This window comes from Mandrillus leucophaeus, unplaced genomic scaffold (assembly GCF_000951045.1).
Source record: "Mandrillus leucophaeus isolate KB7577 unplaced genomic scaffold, Mleu.le_1.0 Scaffold209, whole genome shotgun sequence".
Classification (NCBI taxonomy): domain Eukaryota; kingdom Metazoa; phylum Chordata; class Mammalia; order Primates; family Cercopithecidae; genus Mandrillus; species Mandrillus leucophaeus.
The window spans coordinates 529,144-537,284 of NW_012102132.1; positions in this window are offsets into that span (position 1 = coordinate 529,144).

The window sequence follows — 8,141 nt, forward strand, 5'->3', positions numbered from 1 at the left end:
TATATATATATATATTTTTTTTTTTTGAAGAGATGGGGTTTCACCATGTTGGCCAGGCTGGTCTCGAATTCTTGGGCTCAAGTCATCCTCCTACCTCAGCCTCCCAAAGTGCTGGCATTATAGGCGTGAGCCACCATGCCCAGCCCAACAAAACAACATTATCTAAGGACTTGCTCTACTATATTAGAAGCCCTTTCTCCAACTGCACCACTCTCTGCCAAGCAAGATTCTGAAAAGTCAAGGGATGTGCCCACCTTTGATAACGCCCTCTGGGTTCCTGGACCCCTAAATTTCTTGCCTACAAGTCCTGAGTCTGCTTGCGGGGCCTACAATGAACTGACTGTACAGCCAGTTCCCCTCGACCTGCAGGGTGGGTGTGTCTGTTTAGACGGCAGAACAGGGAGGTCTGTGGAAGAAACTTGGTGAGGCAGCTGAGATAGCCACATACATGGGCCGCCAGGCTCACTCAGTGCAGGATGGACCTGCAGGGGGTGAAAGGTGAAAGGGGATGACTGAATGTCAGCGTGCTCTCTCTCTCTCTCTCTCTCTCTTTCTCTCTCTCTCCCTCTCTCTCTCTCTCCCTCTCTCTCTCTCTCTCTGTCCCTTTGCTCCTCCAAATTCCGGTGTGAGACTCCAAAGAGCCTCCAAACTCTAAATGCACACTTGGCCTTCCAAATTGTTATGACAGATTACTAGTCAAGATGGAAGGAAATAACTTTTTTTTTTTTTAATTTAAGCATTTGTTAGCTTGATACATAACTTTTAAACATTCATACATATGGTATGTAGGCCTCTGTTTGTACTCTTGGCTCAGTCCTGCAGATGTTAAGGGCGAGCCTGCTCCTGGTGAGATGTAAAGACATCTGAGGCTTTCATGTTTTCCAAGACAGCTTGCCCCTCTTTGTCTTCCGGAGAATCAAAGCTAGAGTGGCTGTGCCGCGTCTTGCCTGCCTAGCTCTCTCCCTAAAGCTGCATTCCTTTGTGTGCTTGAAGACTCTTCCTAAACCTCATGGCCTTCTGTTTAGATTGCCTTTAGGATTTCCTTATAGGAACTATTTGTCCAGCCTTTAACAAATCTTCCTCTGGCTTCTCTTTGATTGCTCCATATCGCTGTTTTGGGGTTCAAGCTTGTAATAGAAGTAGCATTCTAGCATGAGCACCTGCCCAATGCAGGGTATAGAACCCGGGACCTCCAACTCAGCACCTAGCATCTTGGGCCTGATGCCCAAAATTATGATTTGCTAAAGGCAAGGCCCAGGGGTTTGCATTTTTAGCAAACGCCCTGGTGACTTTGAGGCTGGTGGTTGGCGGGCCACACTTGGAGAAATCTTAGTATGGAGGGAGGGTCACCTCACTGTCCCTATGTTGCCTAGTTCCATTTATATCCGAGGTCCTGACTGCCAATTAGCTGTACGGACACTGGTGACTCACAAGTGGCTAGGAGCTCATGAAATCCCCTGCACTGAACTGAACTAATATTTATTAGGCATCAGCTCTACATGGAGGAATGTAATAAGCACTGGGAAGCCACTAAAGAATGAGTCATGGCTCCAGTCACGAGGAGCTTGGACTCCTTTTCTGTCTATTTACACTAAGTCAGGACTGTCACTAATATAATTTAAGAATATCTATTTTGTTTTGTGAGTAGTCCTAGGTTGGAGAGGAAAGAGGCACAAGACACTACAGAGGAATGATGCAATATCTAATGGTGAAAGAGGATGTACTGACTGTATGTATCTATAGTTACAAAATAAAACATTCTAACGATCCCAACTGCAGTTACAATAAATCTGTCTTATCAAAAACCATCCATTAAAAAAACAAAAACAAAAACAAGCCACCAAAGGTGGAACTTTTGAGTTCACGTGAAAGAATTTTAAAAAGACTTTCAAGGAGCTAGTACTAAGTCTGTACAGCCACACAATTATGTGATACATGGGAAAATATCTATTTTGATTTATTATCCGAATAAGAGGAAAATTTTTTTGTTTCTTTTTAGCCTGGAATTACCCAACTTGATTATCTGTGTTGTTCCCAAAACTCAAGGTAATCATTTGACCCCAGCCTTTGATATAGCTGGGGTGTGGAATTAGAGATACAAACAGTATTCTTTTTGTTAAATTCCACGCATAGCTTCTGAAGCCTAGCACAGTGGCAGGCATCCCTAGACAGAGCACAGAAACCCACCTGGACACTGTTGTCAATGTTTCTCTCACACAGTTCACGGAGGAAGTTAAGAGCCTCTGAGGGAGTTTGTTAACTAAATGCCTTTTAGTCACGAGGCTTATTAAGACTGCTTTTAAGATATATTTGGGGAATTCATGAAATATCTATTTTTTTTTAACACCCTCCAGGCCTACCACACCTATCAGTCCCTGACTTCTGTCTCAGAAAAAACAAAGCTGTGTTTATGATTTATTATCAGGCCAGAGCTAATGATTACAAACCCCTCCCAGGCTGCATCTGGGGAGCAGGGATTCTGTCTGTGCTCACTAGGCGCTTGTGGGGAGGATACATTTCTCACAGAAATGCACCTCAACTGTGGGAGATCCTCTGCCCTTGTCTGAGAACGACCCAACTGCTTGGTTCTCCACTTACTACCCACTCCTTCCCACTGCCTTTCTTATCTTTATTCAATATGCAGAAGATACCCAAGTGGTCTTAGGTGAAAATTCTGAGCCCCCAAAGCAGATTGCAGAAAGGAACATCATCTTGCTTTTAGGATTGGGAAATAAAGCCACACTGGACCTCTACGCAGAGGGCTCCTCTTTTGAACTCTGTAGGCGATCCACACAGTTCATTGCACCAATCATATTCCCTGGCATTTCAAGTGTGGGACCACTCAAAGCGGCCCCAAGCCTGGTATTTCTCTATTTTGTCCTCCGTTGGAGAGCACGGTTGTGCCAAGGCTCTCTAGCCAGGACAGCCCATCCTCAGGCCACCCAGCTCTGTGAGTGAGTTCCCTGCACAACCTGTGACTGACTCACGGATGCAGTGGGGCTGATCTTCACACGGCCCCCCAAGCAGCCTTTTCCAGTTCACATCTGCCAACAAGGCAGCCAAGAAGAGTGGTTTAGGAAGTAGAGAAAAGGTGAAAAGGCAGCGGAGTGAGCCAGCTGTCCTGTCTCTCCTCTTTTTCCTGCCCCCGATGACTTGCATTTTCTCTGCGACAGCTGTCATTCTGGTCTCCCAGCCATTCTTAGGAAGAGACGTGCCTGGCTCCGGGAAGGGGCAACTTCTCTGGTAAGGGGAATCATGTGACAAGTAGATGGGGGAAGAGTGGGAGTTAAGGGTGGGAGAGGGCCCAATCTAAAGTCAACAAAAATCCTATTTTTCTTCCCTTAACTTTACACTCTCTTGTTTTCCCAGGCTGTATATTATCTGCACACACACACACACACACACACAAACAAAGCACGAATTCTCTCCACGTTGCCCTTTGTTGATGGCTATCCGGACACCTGCCTTAACTGCTTCCAATGATGAGGCTCACTCTCTTCTGAGGCTGCCCTTTAAAGTCCACTATACAAATATCCCAGATACCCACTTGTATGCGACAGGTTCAATGTTGCGAACTCAGCCAGACCAGGCCCTCTGAGGACCACAGGCTTAGACCAAAATGGTTTTGGCCTTTAAAATGAAATCATGAACTCAGTTGCCTTCTGGGTCCACCACTCCCTGGCTTTGGACAGCTGTTAATTCTCAAGGAGCCTCTTGCTGGGTCTTTGTATGTTTAATGTAAACAACACTGTTCTGTTTCAAATTCTGTTACAAGTACCTTTGCTTCCTGTATTTGCTGAAAGTGGTGTTCTTGTTTTTGGTTTTAGTGGGGGTAGGAAGTCCAACTAGCCTAGGTGTAAAGTCTCTAAGTAACTCTGAATAAAGAGGTGCAATTTTCAAATGAAATGAAGACAGATGGAAGTTGGAATCATACAAAGGACATTGGATTTGAATTTGCCCTGAGATACTTAGAGACTGGAATACGTTTTCACTATGTTTTATGTTTAATTTTCTTCTGGTGTTTGTTTTGCTCCATTCTCCTGGAGGCGATTCAGCTGTTTTTTACTAATGGTTCTGAGGACATTTCTGTTGCAAAAATTTATCAGCTAAGACCCTTTGCAAGTATTTAAAAACCCAACTCCAACTGTTTTAAGGGGCAGTTAGAGAAAGTGCTGGTTTGCATAATCAAGAAGTTCAGGGTAGATGCCGGCTTTAGGTAAGGCTTGATCCAGGGGCTCTGGTGCTGTCACCAAGACCCATTTCTGTCCATCTGGAGGTTGAGCCTGACTCTTCTCCTTCCATTGGCTTTCTTCTCAGACTTCACAAGGCAACAGGGCACTGGCAATAACTTCTCATTATTTTCTCATTTTAAATTCTGCTAGTCCAATCAGAGGGAAGCTACCAGACATGAGCTACCAGAAAATAACTCCCTTTCTCTTTCTCTTTTTTACACCCTGATATGAGAGGTGGAGCCCTGCCTAGATCATTTGGACTTAAGATCAAGGGAAGAATCTGTGTCCAGATAAAAATCTGGGTGGTTGTTGGGAGAGAGGGTAACGGGTACTGAGAGACAAACAGAGAATGTCCATAAGAGAGACAGCCATCAGTTTTCTTCTTGGATGCTGTCACCCCCTCAGTAGGACGCATATGTAAATATACATAGGAAACAGCCAGGATTGGCAGCTACAGCTTCAAACAAAACAGGGACAAATCAGGAGCTTTTTTGGAATGGAACACCAAGAGGAGTTTCAAAATCAGTGGCAAAACTAAGGGGGTGATGGAGGAAATTCCACTCTGGGTGGTGGGAAGAGGAGAAAAATGAGGAGAATCAGAGAACACAGTTCAAGTTGTTTGGCCATAGTATCCTCTAATACTATAGAATAATATGAATAGCAATACTTTGCAATAATGTGTATTATGACTTCAGAAACTACCTAGATACTTTACATGTATTAATGCATTTAATTCTCACAATAACCCTATGAAGGGAAAACAATTAACATTGTAATCATCCGCATTTTACAGATAAGGAAATCAAGGCCCAGAGAAGTTACACAACTTGCCCAAGATCACAGAGCCAATAAGTGGCAGTGCTGGGATTTAAATCTTGGTGGCTCTTAACCCCCCGTATTACAGTGTCTCCAGTGTATGAAATGAATGCACAGAAATGGCAATACTGTGGTGGCCCTAGGGACAGAAATATGGCTAAGAGAGTGCTTGAGTCATTCTCTAAAACTGGCAGCCTCAAGGACATAGAAGGATGAGGAACAAGGGAAGGAAAGTTCACTCCTTCATGACAGAAGTAAAAAGGGGATAATTATGTTCCACACAGCACAATAAAGTATCAAGACTACAGACTACGGTAGAGTAGGTGAAATGTAGGGTGTGGATTAGCAATCAGAGGCCCTGGGTTCTTTGCCAGGTCAACCACTAACTCGTAGTGCAACTGTGGACAGGTCACTTAACCTCTCTGTGACTCAGTTTTCTCTTCTGTGAATAAGGATGACTGTTGTCTTGCCTCTCTTCTTGTATCATTATGGAGATTAGACAAGATAATGTGAGATGAAACACTTTGTATAGAGAACTCATAGTCATAATTATGCTTTCTATAGCCACTTAAAAGCTTATTTGCAGTAATTTATGACATTGCCACTGAGGTACTTTTATTTTTAAAAAGCCTGTTTTTCTAAAGGATATTATACAGCATCTTCTAGAAATAACTTACGTTTTTAAGATTATGTATTCTGTGTAGATAGTTTTAAAAACAAAGATGAATACAAAGAAGAAAACAATGAAGTCACCCAGAAAAAATCTACTCAACATTATTTTTTCAATTGATTTTCTATGCCTGTCTATGCTTTTTTAAAAAAGCGAATAATGTTTCAACCTAATATTTTTTCTTACATACATACACTCTTTATTTTTTGCTATCTACTTTTTTTCCATTTAACGCATTATGAATATATTTCCTTGTCATTAATCTTTTGCAACAGTGATTTCCAAATTTTCTGACCATGATCTGTAATAGAAAAATTTGTATTATATTGCTACCCAGTAGCCACACATACATAAACACACATTTGCCCAATAGTTATCCTCATAATATATTGTGTATTCTGATATTTTCTATTCTATTTTATGATGAATTAGTATATAAGATAATACACTATGTCATGATTCACTACTTGATTACATGAGCCACAGACAGATCATATTTTGTAGTTTGAAAAATATTAACCCACAACATCAATTTTGTTGGTTAGATGGTAGCCCATTGTAGAGATTTACCATAATTATTGAACAAATCTCCAATTGTTGGACTTTCTTATTATTTCCAATATTTCGGCATTCATTCTCTTGTTTATTAAATCGTTAAACCAATATGTATCGAGTGTTTACTACATGCCAGGCACTATTCTAGTTGCTGAGGACACAGAGGTGAACCAGACATATTTGGCCCCTACTGTTAATGCACTTGTATTCTATAGAGGACGGGGAGACAGACAATACACACATCTAGAGACTAGGAAATCCCAGGAGACTGTGATAAGAATGGATGGAGCACGGTTACTTTAAGTGATGGTTGGGAGCTCTCTGAGAGCCACTCTCTGGGGACTCTCTTAAATGTCAGCTCTCTGAGGGTTGGCATTTAAGCTGATACTATAGTAACAATAAGATATTGTTGAACTAATTCTTGAGAAAATCCGGGGTAAGAGAATCTGGGCTGGGAGAACAGCTAGCAGAAAGGTCCTAAGGTCGTTGAGAGCTTGGCACATTTGAGGATCAGAAGGATGGCCTGTGTGACTTGAGAACAGTGAAGAAGGGGGAGTGGCTATAAGAGATTAGTTTGGAGAGGTTGTTAGAGGGTAGATCATCCAGAACTTTCTATTACAAACATACTCCATCTTTGCTTACATCCGCAGTTAAGTAATGAAGAAAAAGCTCAAGAAGTGTCCTGAACAGCAGCAGCTGTGGGTGGGGAATGTTGAATGTCTGGGAGACTGAGAGCTGGCCCAAGTTTTTGAATGAAGACTTCTGTGCTAAAGAGGATCTAAGGTTTGTTGGGGGAGCATGGCCCTGGTACAACACTTTGTCCTTTCCCAAGTAGGTCCTTCACAGAGGATTTAAGCAATAGAGTATTTTGTTTTAAATTCTGAGCTAATTTATTTTTTCAAATTTGTATTTCAGTAGCTTTAGGGGTACAAGTGGCTTTTGGTTACATGGATGAATTGTGTACTGTGAAGTCTGGGCTTCAGGTGTACCCATCACCCAAATAGTGTACATTGTACCCAATAGATAATCTTTCATCCCTCATGCCCCATCTAGTCTCCCCCATTCTGAGTCTTCAACATCCATTATATCATGTATGCCTTTGCATACCCATAGATTAGCTCCCACTTATAAGTGAGAACATGCAGTATTTGGTTTTCCATTCTCGAGTTGCTTCTTGCTGCAAAAGACATTATTTTGTTCTTTTTTAAGGCTGAGTAGTATTCCATGGTGTGTGTGTGCGTGTGTATGTGAATACATATATATGGATATATATATGAATATATATGGATATATATGGATATATGTGAATATATATGGATATATGTGGATATATATGAATATATATGGATATATATGAATCTATATATGAAACTGGATCCCTATGTATATACCACACGTTCTTTATCCACTCATTGTTTGATGGGCACTGAGGTTGATTTCATATCTTTGAAATTGTGAGTTGTGCTGTGATAAACAAGTGTGCAGGCGTCTTTTTCATAGAATTGACTTCTTTTCCTTTGGGTAGACATCCAATAGTGAGATTACTGGATCTAACGGTAGATATACTTTTAGTTCTTTGAGAAATCTCCATGCTGTTTTCCATAAAGGTTGTACTAATTTACATTCCCACCATCAGTGTATAAGCGTGCCATTTTCACTGCATCCACACCAACATCTACTGCTTTTTTGCTTTTGAATAATAGCCATTCTTACTGGGGTAAGGTGGTATCTCATTGTGGTTTTAATTTGCATTTCCCTGATGACTAGTGATACTGAGCATTTTTTTCACATGTCTGTTGGTCATTTGTGTATCTTCTCTGAGAAATGTCTGTTCATGTCATTTGCCTACTTTTTTTTTTTTTTTTTTT